Raw genomic sequence first — 21,742 nt, forward strand, 5'->3', positions numbered from 1 at the left:
TAAAATTCTGGGATTCCCAGTCCCCCCAAACCACTCTCCTTCCTCCCACTGCTGACAGAGCCCCGCGGCACCACACCTCAGAGGGGCCGCTCCGCAGGGGCTGCCTGCACACCCAGATGCAGATTTTGATACCTGGGCAGCGGAAAGGAGGCCAACGCTGGAGGAAGGCCGGCTGTGCTAATCCCCAGAAGGAGGGGACAAAGGCGGCTTTGTGGGAAGGGGGATCAGTTTTCTCACCTGAAGACACAGGGATGGAGGAGAAGATGATTTCTGGCTGGAGGGAGAGGAGGGGGAAGGGGAAAGGGAAGCTGGGTTGTCGGACACGGGGGGGGGGGGCATTCTCCTTCCCTAGGGGTCCCTGCAGAACACGGCTGCGATGAGGGAGGAGACGGTAGCCAAATAATAATAATAATAACAATACAGTGGTACCTCGGGTTACATACGCTTCAGGTTACAGACTCCGCTAACCCAGAAATAGTGCTTCAGGTTAAGAACTTTGCTTCAGGTTGAAATCGTGCTCCGGCGGTGCAGCGGCAGCAGGAGGCCCCATTAGCTAAAGTGGTGCTTCAGGTTAAGAACAGTTTCGGGTTAAGTACAGACCTGCAGAATGAATTAAGTACTTAACTCGAGGTACCACTGTATTTTATTTATATGCCGCCCTCCCCGGGCTCAGAGCGGCTAACAACAGTAAAATAACACAGCATTCTAAAATCAATTCATTTTAAAATCAATTCAAAATCAAATTAATGGCAACCATTGGGCCAGAGTTCTGTGAGGATCACCAAAGGCGGGGGTCAGAATGCGCCTTGGCCAAAGGCCTGGTGGAACAGCTCCGTCTTGCAGGACCTGTGGAAAGATGTCAGGTCCCGCAGGGCCCTGGTCTCTTGGGACAGAGCGTTCCGCCAGATCGGAGCCACAGCCGAAAAAGCCCTGGCTCTAGTTGAGGCCAGCCTAACCTGTCTGTCGCTGGGACCTTCAAGATGTTTATATTTGAAGACCGTAAGTTTCTCTGTGGGACATACTAGGAGAGGCGGTCCCGTAGCCACATGCCCAAATTGGGGGGGGGGGTCCTTTTCTGCATCTCTAGCAGGACAGATCAAAGGAATTCCTTCTTCACACAGCAAATAGTTCGACTGTGGAACTCCTTTCCGCATGAGGCAGGGGGGCCCAGCAGCTCCTTGTTGTTTAGTCGTTTAGTCGTGTCCGCCTCTTCCTGACCCCCTGGACCAGAGACGCCAGGCCCTCCTGTCTCCCACTGCCTCCCTCATGCTGGTAGCTTCAGGAACACTGTCCAACCATCTCGTCCTCCGTCGTCCCCTTCTCCTTTTGCCCTCCATCTTACCCAACATCAGGGTCTTTTCCAGGGAGTCTTCTCTTCTCCTGAGGTGGCCAAAGTCTTGGAGCCTCAGCTTCAGGATCTGCCCTTCCAGTGAGCACTCAGGGCTGATTTCCTTAAGAATGGAGAGATTTGATCTTCTTGCAGTCCATGGGACTCTCAAGAGTCTCCTCCACCACCAGAATTCAAAAGCATCCATTCTTTGGCGATCAGCCTTCTTGATGGTCCAGCTCTCACTTCCATACATCACGACTGGGAAAACCAGAGCTAGCTCCGGTGGCCTTAAAAGAGGATTAAGCAAATTCAGGGAAGAGAAGAGGGCTCTCGATGGCTAATAGCCACAATGGCTTTGCTCTCCTGCAGGGCTACTGAATCCCAGTTGCTGGAGCCTTCCAGCCGGAAGGAAATGGTCCTTATCCTGACCCACTTATCTCATTGTCCCATTTTCCCTCCTTGCTCAAAACCTCTGGCATTTTACTAATTGGAAAGGGCCCAGTTTTAATTCCCACTGGCCCTTGTTCGCCGCCTCCACTCACAGCTGGATGAAAAGTCTACCCAGGCTCTCCCTTTTAATCTCTTATTCCTTTGCAGCTAAACTTGGGTCCTGCAATCAGGTCACCTCTTCTTCGGCTTCCTGATAAGCTGGCCGGCCGCGGGAGAGATGGGGTCGGCTCAGGGCAGATTCCCACGAAACACGGCCTCTCCCCAGGAGAGTTTTATCAGCTCTGGAAAGAAACGGAGGCTTGTTTCTCGGAGATCGGCGATTACACCTTTCAGAAAACAGAAGCAGCCTGGCTGGCTGAAGTAGCATTGAAGAACAGCAGAAGAGTCCAAAGGGGACCTATCTGGTCCTGTTCTCACAGCGGCAAAAACTCCCCATAGAACTTAGGAATCCAGATAGACTGCCTCTGGACCTGGAGGTTCCATAAGGACATCAGAAGAGCCATTGACCCACCTAGTCTTTAAAGCCCTGAATGGTCTCGGTCCAGTAGACCTGAAGGAGCTTCTCCACCCCCATCGTCCATCCCGGACACTGAGGTCCAGCTCCGAGGGCCTTCTGGTGGTTCCCTCCCTGTGAGAAGCCAAGTTACAGGGAACCAGGCAGAGGGCCTTCTCGGTGGTGGTGCACGCCCTGTGGAACGCCCTCCCACCAGATGTCAAGGAGAACAACAACTACCAAACTTTCAGAAGACATCTGATGGCAGCCCTGTTTAGGGAAGCTTTTAATGTTTGATGCATTACTGTATTTTAATATTTGGTTGGAAGCCACCCAGAGTGGCTGGGGAAGCCCAGCCAGATGGGCGGGGAATAAATTATTTTATTATTATTATTATTATTATTATTATTATTATTATTATTATTATTATTATTTATTATTATCTAGCATCCAGTTCTCAGTGTCCAGCCTGATGCCCCCCAAGAGAAACCCACAAGCAGGATCGGAGTACCAGAGCCCCTTTCTGGCGTTCAGAAGCATCGCTGTCCAGGACTGTGGAGACAGAGCGCAGCTGTCACGGCTGGCAGCCATCCCTGGCTCTCTTCTCCACGAATTGGTCAAGTCCTCTTTTGAAGCCGTCCAAGTTGGTGGCCATTGCTGCCTCCAGTGGCAGGGAGTTCCACGGACTAACTCTGCTGCTGCACTGTAAGTCCTTCCTTTTCCCTGTCCCAAATCTTCCAGCCTTCAGCTTCACTGGGCGCCTGTGCATTCTAGTCTTATGAGAGAGGGAAAGAAAACTTCTCTCTATCCATTTTCTCCATGCATTATTTGGCTGGGGGCCTCTCCTGGCACGAGGGCCACATTTCCGCCTGGGGGATGTCCCAGGGGCCGCATGCCAGTGCTGGGCGGGGCCAGAGGCAGAGTGGGCGGGGCAACTGATGTCCATGTACAATAGGCAGGTTTCCCCACACTCCCCACTCAGGAAGGCGGCCCCTTCTCCTCTGTTAGAGGACTTTAAACCAAGTTTGGGTGCCTACCTCTCAAGGATCCTTGAACTACAGTTCCTGAATTTCTGGGGATGGGCTAGATGGCCTTTGGAGGCCCCTTCCAACTCTGATTCTGTGACCTCAGAAGATGGAGGGCTCTCCTTGGTCTGAGGGTTTTAAGGAGAGGTTGGGTGGCCACCTGCCAGAAGTTCTTCCACTGTGGTTTCTGCATTGCAGAGGGTTGGTCTAGATGGCCTTTGGGGTCCCCTCCGACTCTGCAGTTCTATGATTCTGTCTCCTGCCTTTGGCCTTTGTGGAGCCCCCTCCCTTGCTGACCCACTCCTGAAACGCTAAAGGAGTGCAGAAGCAGAAGTCCCCTCCACGGAGAGCCATTAACTTCTCACAGGCATTAAACATTAACCGCATGTGGTTTAACCGGCATTAATTAGGGCAGAGAGCGGAGCAGTGAGAGACTCCAAATGTACAGTGTGTAACAGTTTTATGCATCCTTCTCTCCGAGAAGGAGAAGGGGACCAGCCTGGGTCTTTCTCCAAGGGCACCTCTAAATATCTCCCCCCCTAAAAAAATCAAATTGCATCTCTGGGGAAAGATGTTTCCTTCTCCGAAATCTGTGCATAACTCTACCTTCCACTGGAACTTGGGAGCATCCCATGAAGACGGAGAATTCAGGACAGATCAAAGAAAGCCCCTTTCCCCACAGGGCAGAGGTGGAACTGTGGAACTCCCTCCAATTTGCAAGGCTTAATGGGAGGATTGGATGAGTTCATGGAGGGGGAGGCTCTTGAAGGCTGTGTTGTGCCTCCATGGTCCTCCTTTGCCACCGAGAGAACAGGAGTCGGGCCTAGATGGGCCCTCTGGCCTGATCCAGGAGGCTCTTCTGATAATAAGTAAAAATAATAATTTATTATTTATACCCTGCCCATCTGGCTGGGTTTCCCCAGCCACTCTGGGCGGCTTCCAACTGAATATTAAAAACAAGACAGCATCAAACATTAAAAACTTCCCTAAACAGGGCCGCCTTCAGTTGACTTTTAAACGTAAAATAGTTGTTTGTTGCCTTGACATCTGATGGGAGGGTGTCCCACAGGGCGGGAGCCACCACCGAGAAGGCCCTCTGCCTGGTTCCTTGTAACTTCATTTCTCACAGCGAGGGATCCGCCAGAAGGCCCTTGGCGCTGGAGCTCGGTGTCCGGGCAGAACGATGGGGGTGGAGACGCTCCTTCAGGTACACTGGACTGAAGCCATTTAGGGCTTTAAAGGTCAGCACCAGCACTTTGAATTGTGCTCGGAAATGTCCTGGGCGCCAGTGTAGGTCTTTCAAGAACGGTGTTATGTGGTCTCAGTGGCCGCTCCCAGTCACCAGTCTAGCTGCTGCATTCTGGATTAATTGCAGTTTCTGGGTCACCTTCAAAGGTAGCCCCACGTAGAGCGCATTGCAGTAGTCCAAGCGGTCTACTGAGGTTCTTGTGTCCTGCCTTTCACCTGCACAGTCTTGAGTTGCAAGGTCCAGCTACAATATTCTAAGTGGAAATGAAACATTCCCCATGTGGCTATTTGTCTTTCAGAATCTCACCCTCCGGGATAAGGCTCTAGAAGGATCCGAGGAGTCTAACTGCATAGCAAAACTCACCGGAGGCTTTTAAGCAGAGGCTGGGGGACCATTTGCCTGGGATTCTTTAGGGGTGGGCTGGATGTCCTCTGCGGGTCCCTTCCAGCTCTAGGTTTCTATGAGCCCCTGGACTGGTTGCAGATAGGACGGTGGGCAGGTATGTAGAGGGAGGATTGCTTGGGGGGCGGACTGAGACTGGTGAGGCAGTGCCCCATTTCCCTCCAAAGCTCTCCGCAGAACATTTTCAGAGATTCCCCTCCGCTCCTCTGCTGAAACAGCAGGGATGGCAGCAGCGCCACCCAAACATCACAGAGCCTTTCCTAGCCTCCAGCAAACTCTGGTTAAACTGTAACCTCAGGTCGCTTGAGAAAGAGGATTGCTGCAAATCTGTTTCTTTCTCCAGGGCACCACCGAGGTGCTCAAAACAAGAGCCAGCTTGTTAAAACCTGTGTTTGGGCGTGGAGGGAACAGGCTGGGGGCACGGAGGCCACGTCTAGGAACTGAGGGTGTACAAGACCGGCACTCTCACATCGCAGGCGGACGGAGAGGTGTAGGCCTTTCGCTGGAATTGCTCGTATTCCAAACCCACGTCAAGGTCAGCGCTGAGTGCCTTCCTTCCTGCTTGCCTTGTGCGCTTTCGCAGCGCATAGCAAGCTGGGGTCTCTAGGAGTTTATTTATTCCAGTGCCATTCCTTCCAAGGCACCTGACAGCTCAAGAAACCTTCAGCTTCGTTTGGCTGTGATTCCTGCATCACATTGGACAACTCTTTGGGTGACTCTTCCAAGCCTACAATTCTGCCATCAGTGACCTGGAATCCCTGATCTCAGGCATGTGTCAGCATCTACTAGTGTCAGAAGATTCAAGACAGATAAAATAAAGTCCTTCTTCACGTCTTGTAAACTACGGAACTCGCTGATTTAGGAGGAGAGGGCTATCGCTGCCTGTTCTCGTGTCTCTACTGTGCTTCTGAATCCCAATTTCTTGAAACCGCAGGAGGGGAGAGCGGGCTTGTGCTCAGATCTCACTTGCGGGTTTCTCACTGGGGCTGCTGGTTCCCCACTGTGAGAGCAGGCCAGGGCGCTGGGCTGGAGGGGTCCCTGTCGCCCGATGGAGCCGCGCTCCTCTTTTATTCCCAAACGCCCAGTTCCAAGCCACCTCAATTGCGTTTGAGAGCCCACCCAGTTCCTTCTCCCAGAAATCCAGCTTTGCAACCTGGCGCGAGGAAGCCAAGTGCTGCCTGCCTCCAAGCCGACAACATCATGTCCCTTTCCAAACTGCTCCCATCCTGCTTTCAGATGCAAGGTTGCCTTCTTGGGGAAACTCACAAATCTTTAGGCCCAGTGGGCAGCAAAGGCCTTTTTGGGCAGGCCTGGCGATTCTGCAGGCAGCAGCAGAGAAAAGGGAACTTGCTCCAGCACCACCGCTTGTTCCCCACTGAGGTGGCAGGATGTGTCCTGGTGGGAACTTGCCAACAAACCAGTGGCTGGAACAGAGCAAGCAGGCGAGAACCACAGGAGCAGGGAGCAAGAGCCAGCTGGCTCTCTCTCTCTCCTCTCTCTCTCTCTCTCTCTCTCTCTCTCTCTCTCTCTCTCCTCCCTGCCAAAGCCTCTTCCCCAACACCCAGATCCTTGAGCCTCATGGTGGCAACATCAACTTGGGACTAGCCTTGCTCTCCCTCATTCCAGGCTTTGACCTCCCAGTCGTTGTGATTTTGGCAAGGCCAGATTTCCCCGTAGCTTTGGATAAGCCAGGGAGCAAGAAGAGAGTCTGGGGGTTGTCAATGAGGAAGGCTGGGAGGTGGGCAGAGGAAGGTGACCAAGGGAGATTGTGGGTCTGACCATCAAAGCTCATGAGGATCGGTTGAGGGAGCTGGAGATGCTTCACTTGGAGAAGAGAAGATGGAGAGCTGACGTGATGGTCATCGTCAGATATCTGAGGGGCTGTCACATGAAGGATGGAGCAAGCCTGTCAAGGGCAGGACCAGAACAAAGCGATTCAAGAAAGGGGAGGACGGCTGAACATTAGGAAGAACTTTCTTATGCCAAGAGCTGTTTGACTGTGGTGGGCTCTCCTTCTTTGGAGATTTCAAAGCAGAGGTTCAGGGAGTCTTTAGCTGTGACTCCTGTTTTGCAGGGGGTTGGACTGGATGACCCTCAGGGTCCCTTCCAACTCTACCGTTCTATGAAAGCCTCTTCCCCCAACAGCCAGATTGTGGAGCCTCATGGTGATATTGGCTTGAGACGAGCTCCTCTCTCTGCCTCCCCCAAGGCCTTCTCCTCCCAGGGTTGCGATGACGGCAGTGCCAGGTGTCCCTGTGATGGCTACACGGAGGAGCGGAACGGGAGCAGGAACTGGGGGTGGCAAATGCAAGAGACTGGACAGCTCCCCGCCAGATCTCTGCAGGCCCTGGAAACCTCAGCCTCCTTGCCTTGAGGAGCAGGGACCTGTCCGGGCTCCAGAGTGGAGGAGGAGGAGGAGGCAGCAGCGAGGGTGAAAAGAAGGCGATAGAAAGCACGGAGGTGAAAGCATTTGTCTGTTTTGCAGGGGGGAACAGGCCAGACAGTGGCTGCATTGTATGCAGAGGAAGGGCCTGAATGGAGCTTGGAGGGACACAAAAAGCGCTTTGACAATCAGGAGTTCATTAGTATGCGAGGAGGGGAGCCTCGCTGCCTCTATCTCCCCCTCTCCATCTTTCTCTCTCTGCTTCCAAAGAGGCTGTGCTCTGTGTCACAGAGAGGTGAGCCATGCAGAAAAGAAGAGTGCGAAAGGGATTTGGGAGGGAGGTAAAAAAAATTGGAGGAGACGGGGGGGGGGAGAGGCTGGGCACCCAGATGCACAGAAAGAGTCCGGCCTCTCTTTGTTACACAAAATAATGGAATTTTTGGCAGGTGGCTGTTGAAAAGGTGGAAGAGGGAGAAAGGTCCTCTGGAGTTCTGAAAGATTTGGGAGGGCGGCTTCCTTCCTCTGCACCCACTCTGACCTCCCCAAGGTGAGCAGGGGGAAAGAAATGAATCAGACGGGGTCTCCATCGTCTGGGCCTGATGGGCACATGGCTTGCCCATTTTATTTCCTGTTTCCTTCCCCCTCCTCCGAGATCTTTAAGGAAGTGTCTCCTTGATGAACATCTTGCTAGTGGTGTTTAAAGTGCACAAGTCACCTTCAGGTTCTAGGGATAAAAACTAATTCTCCATGACCACCAAGTTTCCTGCAAATTCCTGCAGACTTTGCAGAGCAGGGGGACTCTGAATGGACACGGAGTTTTGCATTAGGAGAGAGGAAGGAAGTTCTTTGTGCGGGAATCTGTGATGGCCAACACCTTGGATGGCTTTAAAAGAGGATTGGATAAATTGAGGGAGGAGAGGGATCTATGATCATAATAAAGTACAACATTTCAATAAATAGCTCTAAAGGGTTGGGATGAGCAGAACTATTTTGAAATACAAATCTGGCTGGCTGATCCTAGCACCCTTGTCAGGTCAGAGGTCAGCTATCAGATGGTCAGAATCCCAGAATCAAAGAAAGAAAGAAAGAAAGAAAGAAAGAAAGAAAGAAAGAAAGAAAGAAAGAAAGAAAGAAAGAAAAGCGCCGAGAGTGTCATACTGGGACCTGGGAGAGAGCAGGGCTCAAATGCCCATTCTGGCCATGAACCAGAGTCATTCCCTCTCTAAGGCTAGCCTGCCTCACAGGGTTGTTGTGTAGGATTAAATGATGAGGGAGAGAACTATTTACGCCAAGGTCCTGGGATAAAAGCAAGTGTGATATCAGGAAGGAAGGAAGGAAATAACTCTTGCAAGTGATTCACAACTGATTCACAGATGGAACTCCCTGCCTATTGAGATCAAGCAGTCAGCTTCTCTGTACTCTTTCCGGTGCCTGCTAAAAAAATTCCTGTTTAGACAAGCTTAGAAAATTGAGGTAATTTTAATCTGTTTCTGTATGTTAACTTTCCTATGTTTTAAAGGACGGTTGCAGATTTTTCTTGATTTTACTGTTTTCTGTTTGGTAAATCGCATTGAGTTTTGCTTGTTTGCAATCTAGCAGTGTGTAAATGCCATGATATGGATGAATAAATAAATAAATGATTCAAAGTAGTCAGGTACTGTATTTTGCACAAGGCGGAAAGCCCTGGGAAGATACACACTTAGAAAGTTGGGCTATGCATTAAAAAATGTGGACTGTTTTGAAGCTTTTGAAGAGAAATTCCAGCCAGAAATTCTCCCCTAACATACCTGCTCTGAAGCTTCTCAGAGACCGAGAGAGATTAAAGAGGCAACCTTCACACTGGCTAGGAAGAAGTTCGAAGCAACTGAAAGGGGGGGCATCATTCAGCTTAAAACTCGCTGCTGCTCTGACCCAGCGCAGCTGCCCTCAGTTCCAGGAAGGAAGTCTTCTCCACCCATAGCTGGGACCTTCTGCATGCAAGGCAGCTGTTCGGCCACTGAGCTGCGGACCTTGCCTGTAGAATAAGCTAAGATTCCAGTCCTCATGGTTCTGAACCAAGGGTTGAAATAGGAAGGCAAGAAGCTGCCTTCGCCGAGGCAAACCAACTGGTTCCTCTAGCGCAGTGGTGTCTGCACAGACAGGCAATGACACTCCCGGGTTCCAGGTGGGAGACATTCCCAGACCAACCTGGGGATAACCAGCAGTTCACCCTGGGACCTTCTGCATGCAAGGCAGCTGCTCTTCCACTGCGCAAGGCTTCCTCGCCAAAACCGGCTTGTGGTGGGCTTTTGAGGCATGGCTGCAAAAGGGGTCATTCCAGCCCCAGCCCAGGCCTCAAGAGTTCAGCTCCAAAAAGGTTCAGGCTGCCGGTTTTGGAGCCTCGCTCAAGGCACCTGTTGTCCAGATAACTGTCTTCCTTTCCTGCTGGTGAAGGATTCCAGCGAAGAGCTTTTCAGCGCTGGAGAAGGCTGCCTCAGGAAGTTGGAGGTTTCTAAGCCGAGGTTGCCTGAGCGTCTGTCAGGGGCTTGGGCAAAATGACCCGGCCAGGACCCCTCCTAACTCTATGAAAGGTGATTCAGATGAGACACTAGCACTCACTTTTTGCTGGCAAGTTTTTAAAGGGAGGCTGGATGGCCACCTGTCAGGGATTATTTAGTTGTGATTACTGCACTGTGGGGGGTGGACTAGATGTCCCTCGGGTTCCCTTCCGACTCCACAATTCCATGAAGAAGGAGAAGAAGCTGGCAGGGCAGAGGAGGCAGAACGAACTCCCGGGAACATGGAATGTCAGGCTGGCAAAGCTCTGTGAGAGAAAGCTCTGTGTGTTTCCCACATGCAGCATCCCACACAGGCATGCATCGCTCTCGTTCTGAGCGCCCAGCTGAGCACCCTGAAGCAAGTCAGGGGACACCCAGGGGTGAAGCCAGAGGGATTGAGGGAGACAGGGGACTTCATCCCTCCAGGAGGAGATGGGGCCAGCCAAGGAATAAACACGGCTGGCGGGGATTAAGGTGGGCGCTGAACTCCTTGCCAAGAAGAGCTCAAGAAGGGAGACAGAGATCATTTGCTACAAGATTTTCCTTGTTTCCCTGCTGTCAGGATGTATCCGGTTTTGGAGGTGGGATGTTTAATATTCTGCCCTCCAAGCGCAGAGAATCTCTAGCAAGCAGCCAGGGTGGCAATTCGGGGTGCACAAACCTGTCCCTTTTGGCCCTCGTTTCCCCCCAAATTTAAATTCACATCTCTGTATTCCTGCAGCAATTTGTTTTTCAAACACGAAAATGGGTTAGTGCCCGAGTGCAAATTGCTCCAATTAAACACACTTTTTGCATGCCATTTTGACTAAAGTTCATATTTTCTGCAACCGTTCCCCGAATACAATGCAATTTTGCGTGTTGTAGTCTCTAACACATGCATTCTGAAGTGCACTGTTTCCGAACGTACACATCTTTGGACAACTTCTTTGGCTGCAGAAGTGATCGCAAAATTCAGAGGGTGCAAATCCCAAAGGACGGGTTTTGTGTGTTGGATCAAGTGCACGTTAGAGAGTTTCTCACTAAAATGAATGCCAAAACTTAATTTCTCCCCCCATTCTGAGTTGCAACAGGAAGTTAGTAAAGTCCCCGAATCCACCCAGACATTTTGCCCACCTAAAGAGGTCTCTCTTTAGCATCTGGTCAAAGAGGGGTGCAGGTAGGTAGGACTCCCAAAACAGAAACTCGCTACCTGTGGAGCATCTCAGGAAGTCCCACTATCCACTTGCTCAAAGTCACCATCTTGTTGTGGCTTCCACCGTTTCACAGAGTCTTACCTTGAGTCCAGCGAAGGTCCGAAGAGCAAAACTGGGCAAGGATCAGGGTTCAACCGGACTTTTCACCGAAGGGAATCTGAGCTAAATCGACGTTGCTCCTTCTTCTTGTCCTGCTGCCCCTGTGTGTGTGTGTGAACTCTCTCTTGCACACACTTCCCAAACCTGGGGCTCCAAGAGGCAGGATTCAACCACAGCTGCCAACACAGGGGCTTGGAGGCTTCTTGCAAAGGCTTTTAAATTCAGGACCCACCATCAGATAAGAGCTGCTCTGAAAGGCTGAGCCTCCCCCATGGATTTTGTGCCTCTTTCCCCCCTCTCGCTTTCTTTTTCTCCCTTACAAAACTTTGCTCAAGTTCAATTGAATGAAAGGATTTATTTTTTGTTTTGTTTTTTTAAAGCAGGGGGCGGGAGAGGGAGGTGATTGACGTCTTCGGCAGGCCTATCGCAGGAGGGCGGTGGCAAGGGAGAATGGCGGGAGGTGGAGCTGTGCGGAGTGTAGAAGAAAAGGGGGGGGGAGAGAAATCTGGCAGCGAAAGGTGGGAGGGGAGTGGGCACCACCAGGCAGAGCCGGAGGGTTAAAGTTTGAGAGGCGAGTTAATGAGATGGAAATCAAATCGCTCGCTGGGGATAGGATTGCCTCCCTGTCCCAAACCCTCTGTGTTAAAAGGTCACGGGACAAGGGAGAGGAGAAGGCAGAATGAAAGGGGGAGGGAGAGGCGTATTTAATTACAGCTGGATTTAAAAGGCACATGAATACTGTTGCAAAGGGAGCACCCGTCCGTGGAGACGCAGCGCTAGAGGTGGCGGCAGCAGAGGACGACACCTGCACCGAACTGTGAACAGATTAGTCCTTCCCGTCCTCTGGGGACCTGCGTGAGGTTCCCATGGCCCCCGGCCTCCTCCCATCTCCCCCCCAAAGACTTCACAGGCACCAGTTGCGTAGCAAAGGAGGAAAGCGGTCTTTTAGTGCGGCAGAACTGACCCTTTGGAACTCCCTGCCAATGGACACCAGACAGGAGGCGCCTTCACTGAATGCTTTTTGGTGCCTGCCAAGAAAACATTGTTGTTTAGGCAAGGCTGTTGATGTAGTTTCCACCTGTTCTTCGTTTATTGCTGGTTTTTGTCTTTCGAATGTTTTAAAAGAGCTGCTTTTACTGGTGATTTTATTGTTTTAAGCTCTTAGCGAACCACTTGGAGGGGTTTGGGGTTTATTATCCTTATTAAAAAGTTCTACACTGCACTTCATCCAAGGATCACAGGGTGTTTTATGATATAAAACTACAAAACCACATAACATAATAACAAACTAAAACAATAACCCCCCACCCACAGTTTAAAAGGCCTGGGAGAAGAGAAATGTTTTTGCCCGGCACTTAAAGATCTGTAGGGAAGGTGCCAAGCGAGTGTCCCTGGGGAGAACATCCCACTGCAGAAAAGGCCCATTCTCAGGTTGCTGCCCTCCAGGCCTCTTGTGGACGAGATGCATGAGGGAGGGCCCCAGACTAGGATCGTAGGGTATAATTAAGCAGCGCATAGATTTTATGAAACAAAATAAATATAGTGGGGCAGGAGAGCTGAAAATACAGTGGTACCTCGGATTACAGATGCTTCAGGTTACAGATTCCGCTAACCCAGAAATAGTACCTCAGGTTAAGAACTTTGCTTCAGGATGAGAACAGAAATCACACGGCAGCAGAGGGAGGCCCCATTAGCTAAAGTGGTGCTTCAGGTTAAGAACAGTTTCAGGTTAAGAACGGACCTCCGGAACGAATTAAGTTCTTAACCCGAGGTACCACTGCAATGCCAATATATTTCACATCTGGCCCCTTTGGTTTCAGATAGAACATGGGTAGATGAGTCTAAAACACCCGGGACACAAATTTTCACGGCCCTCTAGCGGCTCTGGTGGTTCATTAACCAGAAGTAATGTGTTGTTGTTGTTTAGTCGTTTAGTCGTGTCTGCCTCTTTGTGACCCCCTGGACCAGAGCACGCCAGGCCCTCCTGTCTTCCACTGCCTCCCTCATGCTGGTAGCCTCAAGAACACTGTCCCACCATCTCGCCCTCCACCATCCCCTTCTCCTTGTGCCCTCCATCTTTCCCAACACCAGGGTCTTTTCCAGGGAGTCTTCTCTTCTCATGAGGTGGCCAAAGTCTTGGAGCCTCAGCTTCAGGATCTGTCCTTCCAGTGAGCACTCAGGGCTGATTTCCTTCAGAATGGATCGGTTTGATCTTCTTGCAGTCCATGGGACTCTCCAGAGTCTCCTCCAGCACCAGAATTCAAAAGCATCCATTCTTCAGCAATCAGCCTTCTTGATGGTCCAGCTCTCACTTCCATACATCACTACTGGGAAAATCATAACTTTAAATATACGGACCTTTGTTGGCAAAGTGATGTTTCTGCCATCAAGGTTGTGTCATCTGCATATCTGAAGTTTTTGATATTTCTTCTGGCGACCTTAATTCCGTCTTGGGATTCATCCAGCCCAGCCTTTCGCATGATGAATTCTGCATATAAGTTAAATAAGCAGGGAGACAATATACAGCCTTGTCGTACTCCTTTCCATCTCCATGTTGTTCCATATCCACTGTAGCTTCTTGTCCCACATAGAGATTTCTCAGGAGACAGATGAGGTGATCAGGCACTCCCATTTCTTTAAGAACTTGCCATAGTTTGCTGTGGTCGACACAGTCAAAGGCTTTTGCATAGTCAATGAAGCAGAAGTAAATGTCTTTCTGGAACTCTCTAGCTTGCAAACATGTGAGAAGTAATGTATTTAGTGTTGAACTCTGGAAGCGTAGACTCAACTCTGACCACACTCAGCCTCGGGAGGAACCTCCAGTTTCAGAGGCAGTTTATCTGAATTCCTAGGTTCTTAAGGACATTTGGCCTTAAGGATGCTGGATTATATGGGCCTGATTCAGCTGCTCCAGGGCTCTTCTTGAGTCCTGATGCTGAAATTGCTCAGAATGGATTTTCCATGTTCAAAGACAGAATAGCTCCAGATCCCAGATGCACTGCAGAGTTCTTGCCTATACTATACTGGGTCTCCAGCATCAGAGGCAGAAGGGAAAGGGAAAGGACCTCTATAGACGGTTGAGTCCAGTCAAAGGTGACTATGGGGTTGTAGCGCTCATCTTGATTTCGGGCCGAGGGAGCTGGCGTTTGTCCACAGACAGCTTTCTGGGGCAGCAGGACTAAACTGGAGCAACAGAACACTGTGATGGAAACCAGAGCGCACGGAAACGCAATTTGCCTTCCTGCCGCAGTGGTACCTATTTATCTATTTGCACTGGTGTGCTTTCAAGCTGGCAGAAGTTGGGACAGAGCTCACCCCATTGCGGGGATTCAAACCGCCGATCTTCTGTTCAGCAAGCCCAAGAGGCTCAGTGGTTAAGACCACAGCACCACCTGCCTCCCTGATTCAGAGGTATACTTTATCTGAACATGGAGGTGCCATTCCTACCCATCACCACCAGCTGGCCTCCATCTTTCACCTCATCTGACAGGACCTTCCCTGAGTTCATGTCCTCATGTCCTCAGCTCCATCACCAGGGCCACAGATTTGTGGTGGCGAATTATTTCTAGCAGTACGGCACTCCTCTGTCTCTGTCTGGGAGTTGGAGGAACTGGCATGATCATCGCCCAGCACAATACACATGTTGCGAGAGACCTACAAAATTACGCATTTTGTGGTTTTCCCTATGACTAAAGGACCTGGGCCCTGAACTTTAAGGTTATTGTTCTGGGGGAACCAAGGGACGTAATTGAACCTTCAGAGTACAACAGGTTTCTTGGCTGTGTTCTCCTTCCTCTTGTTCCAACATTTAGCTATTTTATAAAACACAAGATTGTAAGAAGAGCCCGTCTGCTGGATCAAGCCAGGGGACCATCTGCTCCAGCCCCCTGTTCTCACAGCAGCTGACCAGATGCTTCGTTTGGGAAACCCGTGAGCAGGATTCGAACCCAAGAGCAGCCCTCTCCCCTCCTGGGGGTTCCAGCAACTGGTATTTGCAAGCATTGAAGGCAGAGCAGAGCCAGGCTGGCCAGTTGCCATCGATTGCCGTCTCTCCTCCGTGAATCTGTCTCATCCTCTTTTAAAGCCATCCAAGTTGGTGGCCTCACCGTCTCCTGTGGCAGGGAGTTCCACAGTTTAACCCTGGTCTGTATGAAAAGATTCTTTTTATCTGTCCCGAATCTTCCAAAACTCAGCATCAGGTGCGTGTCCAAGAATTCTAGTGTGATGAGAGATGGAGAAAAGCTGTTCCTTGCCCTCTCTCTCCATTCCAGGCCCCTTCCTAAGAGCATAAGAAGAGTGTGTTGGAGCTACAAAGGAGGAATGGATTTGTAAACTCAATGAATGTTTAATTTTGGCAAAATTAACTGCTATAATAAGAAATCAGTCGAATCAAAAGTTTAAAAAAGGAGTGGAAATGTTTTGATGAATATATGACAAAATATTGCTCCAAAAAAAAAAAAAGATACGCTAATATGCCTAGATTAAAATGCGAAGTACTGGATGGAAGAAAAATTACTGAGGAAAGATAATAAGGATATATAGATGATTTGTGAAGATTGTAGAATGCAAAGATTATTGTAAATTGTATAATGTGGAGGAAATCGAGTGGGGGAGGATTGCGGAAATATAAATGTAAATATATGGGGGGGATGGGGAGGAAATGGTGTTGGTTTTGGTACATCTGTATTGTAATGTAATATGTGAAAACCAATAAATAAATACATAGATGATAGATAGATAGATAGATAGATAGATAGATAGATGATAGATAGATAGATAGATGATAGATAGATATAGATAGATAGATAGATAGATAGATAGATAGATAGATAGAGATAGATAGATAGATAGATAGATAGATAGATAGATAGATGATAGATAGATATAGATAGATATAGAGAGATAGGTATATATAGAGAGAGAGATGGGGGGGGGGGGGAGAGTGTGTTGGATCAGGCCACAGGGGGCCCATCTAGTCCAGCATCTCACTCTCCTAGTGGCCAGTCAGATGCCCCTTATGGGAGACCCACAGTCAGGATCCGGGCACAAGAGCCCTCTCCCCTTCCATGTTTTCCCGGAAGGGGCATTCAGGAGCATTTCTGCCCGAGGGCAGAGCATAGGCCTTGTGGCTCTTCGTCTCCTTAGCCGCCTTCCCTCTCCACTGGCCCGTCCCAAAGGCTGCAGCACACATGGAGACCATCCTGGGAGAGCGACCCCATCTCCTCCCTCGCTTGAAAGACACGGCGGCGTTTGCAACAGGTAACGAAAGGAGCTCCAGGTCAGGGCTATCAGGTAACTTGCGCGCCGGAGACGACATTCCCCTTTCTGCTGGGATTTTGCGAAGGCTCTTTCGGCCCAGGTGCCTTTGCAACAGTGATACTCCCTTGGAAGGCGAAGCCTTTTCAGCCAGGGAAATGGAGCCGGGGCAGCCTCCTCGGGCGAGAAGTCCCTGGAGAGAAAAGACGGAAGCAAATCAGAAGAGGGAGCTTTCTTTTTGAGAAGCAGAAGGAACAATCATATCACACCTGTCCTTTGTCTCCTGATTTTCCTTCCCACCACATTTTCCACCAGCTTTTCTTCTTTTCCATGACCCCGCGATTCTTCCTCTCTTGCTGTTAAAACTGCTTCTGGATTCCAACTGGGTTGTTTGCAAGAGCTCCCGTGTCATGGGGTTAAAAGTCACCTTCGACGGTCAATGTGTGTAAAAAACCAGCAACTCTAAATAAAAGTAGTTTCCTCCCCACTGCCACCCCCCCCCAAAATACTCTTTCCCCCCCAAAAAATTATTGGTTTTTACAATATTATCGACGAACAAACACACAAAACGAACAAACATAACAAACATAAATCATAACCTTATTAAAAATAACAGTTATTAACTTTGTAAAGCGACTTCCTCGTTTCCCCTTGGTTGAATTTCATTGCATGTCCTTATAACGGTTTTCCAAATCCCAATATCTATAAACTTTAACTTAAACATCTTTAAATCTTCTCCTAATAGTATTTAACATATTATTTTATCACTTAACATAAATACAATACTAAGCCCATTAAATATCTGGAAGCTGTTAAGTTAAACTAGCCAGAAATAGCTTCCAAAAAGTACTTTTAAGAACATGAGAAGATATGAAGAGGCTTCTGAAGGGGACTCATCAGCTCCAGGCTCCCGCCCTCACAGTGGCCAACCAGATGACCATTATAAGAAACCTGCAAGCAGGATAATAATAATAATAATAATAATAATAATAATAATAATAATTTATATTTATACCTCGCCCTTCCCGGTTCAAAAACCGGGCTCAGGGCAGCTAACAACAAATTTAAAACAATTATAAAAGCAGCATAAAATACAGTATAAAAACATGAATAACAATAAAATTCAAAAATCAAAAATCAAAAGATAATCCCCAGGGCTAGGTGGCTGAATTGGTCCTACTTGGGCCAGTGAGGAGGCCAGGGGAGAATTAGCTGTGGGGTCTCAGAGCGAGTGAGGGAAGGGAATGGAAATAAAAGATCAGGCTGAATTCAAATTAAAGGCCAGGCAGAATAGCTCTGTCTTACAGGCCCGGCGGAATGAGGTTAAATCCTGCAGGGCCCTGTTCTCATGGGACAGAGAATTCCACCAGGTTGGAGCCACCACTGAGAAGGCCCTGGTGGAGGATAGTCTGACTTCCTTAGGGCCCGGGACCTCTAAACTATGGCTATTCATGGACCTTAAGGTCCTCTGTGGGGCAGACCAGGAGAGCCGGTCCCACAGAATACAGGACTCTCCCCTCCTGGGGCTTCCAGCAAATGGGATTCATGAGTATTGCTGCCTCTGACTGTGAAGACAGAGCATAGCCATCCTAGCTAGCAGCCATCAATAGCCCTCTGCTTCCATGAATTTGTCCAGTTCTCTTTTAAAGCCCTCCAAATCAGTGGCCATCACTGCCTCATGTGGGAGAGAGTTCCGCAGTCCCACTCTGCTGCGAGAAGAAATACAAATTCCACCGTGTGTGCAGAAAAGGGCCTTTTCTATTCCTTGCTCCGAAACAAACATGCATGCAAGTGGGAGGCTTTTCTCCCCCGTTCCCTTTTTATCCTGACCCTTTCAAATGCGCGCGGGGGGGGGGGCTGGGGGGGCTGGGAGAAGAGTCTTTTAATGGAGATCCTACCACGCAAGATAAAATGAGAAGCATCGAGGCCGAGGCAAGGAGGCCCTTTTCTGAAATGCACAGGCCCTGGGTGGAATCCAAATGGCCGAGAACAAGAGATGTTCTGTTTTCATTTGTGTCGTGTGTCCCCCCCCACCTCAAAACCTGCCCCCCCCCCACGACTGGACCTGGCTGAGCTGCTGAGAGAGAGCTGCTTGTCTCAGCAAGAAGCCAGCATATCTCTCTCTCTCTCTCTCTCTCTCTCTCTCTCTCTCTCTCTCTCTCTTGCAATCCTCATGAACCCCTGGTGACAAATTGCCCCCGCCTGATCAATTTGGATCTCGGGCAGCCTGACAGGTATCCTTCTTGACAGAGCTGGCTGGGAGGGAGCAGACATTGCATTTTGCAAGTGGCAGAGAGAGAGAGAGAGAGAGAGAGAGAGAGAGAGAGAGAGAGAGGCACCATCAGCAGTTCTTCAAAGAAAGAAAAATATGGGAGAAGACAAGAAGACAGGTGGAATCTTCCACTGTTGGTTTGGGAGTCCAGGAGGACAAAAGCATATCAGAAGAGCCTGCTGGATCCGGCCAAATGGGCCCATCTAGTCCAGCACCCTCTTCTCACAGCGGCTGCCATGGACTGGGGGGGGGCAGAGGAGTGGGGGGGGGACCCCCAAGGGAAGAGAATCAAGGGACTGGTGGTGGGACAGTGATGAGTGGTGGGAGGGATAAGAAGGAGCAGACTGGGAGGAGAAAGAGGCAACAGGGTTTAGTGAGCAGGAAGAGGCTGTGGCAGAGAGCAGTGCAGACTCAGAGGCAGGAGCAGAAGGTGGAAGGAAGGAGACCAAGAGGCAGAAATCAGGCAGGCTGCTGAAGAAGACAGCACCCTCTCTCCACTGGCCCCCCAGGACATGAAGAGGGATGAAGAGGACAGAGCCAAGGGAGAAAAGGTAAGGGAGCCCAAGGAACCAGGGGAGGAAGAGTCTTAGAGAGCCTTGGGAAGGCATCCCCTCACAACTGCCTCATTGGGGCAAGGCCTACTGAGAAGAGCTGCTGTGACCACTAGGCCTGTGCTGTTTCTGTTTCTTTGAATAAAGAGTTAACCGACACCTGGTGAGTTACTGCTGACCTGCCCCCAACTGCTGCCCTGACAGAGGCCACCCATGTCCTTCCTGTCCTCACTGTGGCCCAATGTCCCAAAGAAGATAGGAATCCAGATAGACTGCCACTGCACCTGGAAGTTCCATAAGAACAGAAGTGGAGCCTGGCTGCTGGATCAGGCCCATGGCCCATCTAGTCCAGCATCCTGTTCTCACAGGGGCTGACCAGATGCCCATTAGGGGAAACCCACAAGCAAGATTCAAGCACAAGAGCAGGGTCAGCAAATTTTTCAGTGGGGGGCTGGTGCACTGACGCTCAGACCTCGTGGGGGGCCGGACTATTTTTTTTTGGGGGGGATGAATGAATTTCTATGCCCCACAAATAACCCAGAGGTGCATTTTAAATAAAAGGACACATTCTACTCATGTAAAAACACGTTGATTCCCAGACCGTCCGCAGGCCGGATTGAGAAGGCGATTGGGCCGGATCCGGCCCATGGGCCTTAGTTTGCCTACCCATGTACAAGAGCAACTCTCCTTTCCTGTGGACTAGATGGGCCCCTTGGCTCCTCTTAGGTCCTTCTAAGACAGCTCCTCCCATCCTTCTCCCCCCCCCCCGCGATGCTTCAATTTTGTTCCCATCCCCTCAGCTGCTCCCTTCATTAAAAACTCATTGCTGCACTGTTGATTATTTCTGCTATGCAAACGTGGCCAGCAGAAAATGCATTATTAATCTGACATGGGGAAGGCAGGTGGGGGGCAGAGAGGGGCGAGTTACACAAGTCCTGCTGTCCTTCTGACATTAAACTTAAGCAGAGCACACACAGCTCCCTCCTCCTTCTGGATTCACACTACATAGGAACTGTGGAAGCTGTCGGCTGCCCAGTCAAACCATTGGCCCATATACCCCAGTATTGTCTACACCAGGGGTCAGCAAACTTTTCCAGCAGGGGGCCGGTCCACTGTCCCTCAGACCTTGTGGGGGGCCGGACTATATTTGGAAAAGAAAAAAATATGAATGATAACCCAGAGATGCATTTTAATTGGAAGGACACATTCTACTCATTTAAAAACACACTGATTCCCTGACCGTCCGTGGGCCAGATTGAGAAGGTGATTGGGCTGGATCCGGCCCCCGGGCCTTAGTTTGCCTACCATGGTCTACACCAGTGGTGTCCAAACTTTTTTCAAAGAGGGCCAAATTTGATGAAGTGAAGGGCCATGAGGGCCGACCAAAGTAGTTGACCTTTTTTTAGGATTGAAGTTGTTGAGGGCTTTCTTTAGGATTTTACCCTAGGAAATAAACTGCCACAGGGGCCAGATTAAACTAACCGACGGGCTGGATCAGGCCCCTGAAACAGACGGACTTTGGACATGCCTGGTCTACACTGGCGGGCAGCAGCTCTCCAGGGGTTCAGGCAAGGAGTCTCTCCCAGCCCCACCTGGAAGATGCTGGGGGTTGATTAAGGGGCCTTCTGCATTCCAAGCAGCTGCTCTAGCAAAGCCCCAGGGTAGATTCCAGAAATATAATCTGTGGAAAGACTTGAGGCCCATAAAGTTTTGGGGCCTGCATGTGGGCTTCCCACCGGGGCAGCTGGTTGGTGCCTGTGAGAGCAAGACGGGGCCCCTTTGGCCAGGGTCTTATTATGGAACCTCCAGGTCTGTTGTTCTTGTTTAGTCGTTTAGTCGTGTCCGCCTCTTTGTGACCCCTGGACCAGAGCACGCCAGGCCCTCCTGTCTTCCACTGCCTCCCTCATGCTGGTAGCTTCGAGAACACTGTCCCACCATCTTGTCCTCCGTCGTTCCCTTCTCCTTGTGCCCTCCATCTTTCCCAACATCAGGGTCTTTTCCAGGGAGTCTTCTCTTCTCCTGAGGTGGCCAAAGTCTTGGAGCCTCAGCTTCAGGATCTGTCCTTCCAGTGAGCACTCAGGGCTGATTTCCTTCAGAATGGAGAGGTTTGATCTTCTTGCAGTCCATGGGACTCTCAAGAGTCTCCTCCAGCACCAGAATTCAAAAGCATCCATTCTTCGGCGATCAGCCTTCTTGATGGTCCAGCTCTCACTTCCCTACATCACTACTGGGAAAACCAGAGCTTGAACTATACAGACCTTTGTCGGCAAGGCGATGTCTCTACTAGAGGCAGTCTATCTTGCCTCCTATGTCCATAGGTATATTTGGTCACTGTGAGAAGAAGAAGCTAAACTAGACAGCCCCCCTTGGGCCTGATCCAGCTACAGGGCTCTTTTTCATGTTCTTCTTCATTTAATCTGCACAACAACCCTGTGAGGTAGGCTAGGCTGAGAGGAAGTGATTGGCCCAAGGTCACTCAGGGAGCTTCATCGCTGAGCAGGG

At 50.1% G+C, this 21,742-nt stretch overlaps 1 protein-coding gene across 1 annotated transcript in view; it reads right to left on the minus strand.

Moving 5' to 3' along the window:
* Positions 1-11,968, minus strand: part of KCNJ10 (potassium inwardly rectifying channel subfamily J member 10) — a 29,182-nt gene extending 17,214 nt beyond the window's left edge. The window contains exon 1 of the mRNA XM_083715967.1: positions 11,144-11,968. The gene's annotated coding sequence lies outside the window, so the exon portion shown is untranslated. The remainder of the gene's footprint in view (positions 1-11,143) is intronic.
* Positions 11,969-21,742: the final 9,774 nt, after the last annotated feature.

The sequence above is a fragment of the Podarcis gaigeae genome (assembly GCF_964106915.1).
Source record: "Podarcis gaigeae genome assembly, chromosome: 16".
In the NCBI taxonomy this organism is placed as follows: Eukaryota; Metazoa; Chordata; class Lepidosauria; order Squamata; family Lacertidae; genus Podarcis; species Podarcis gaigeae.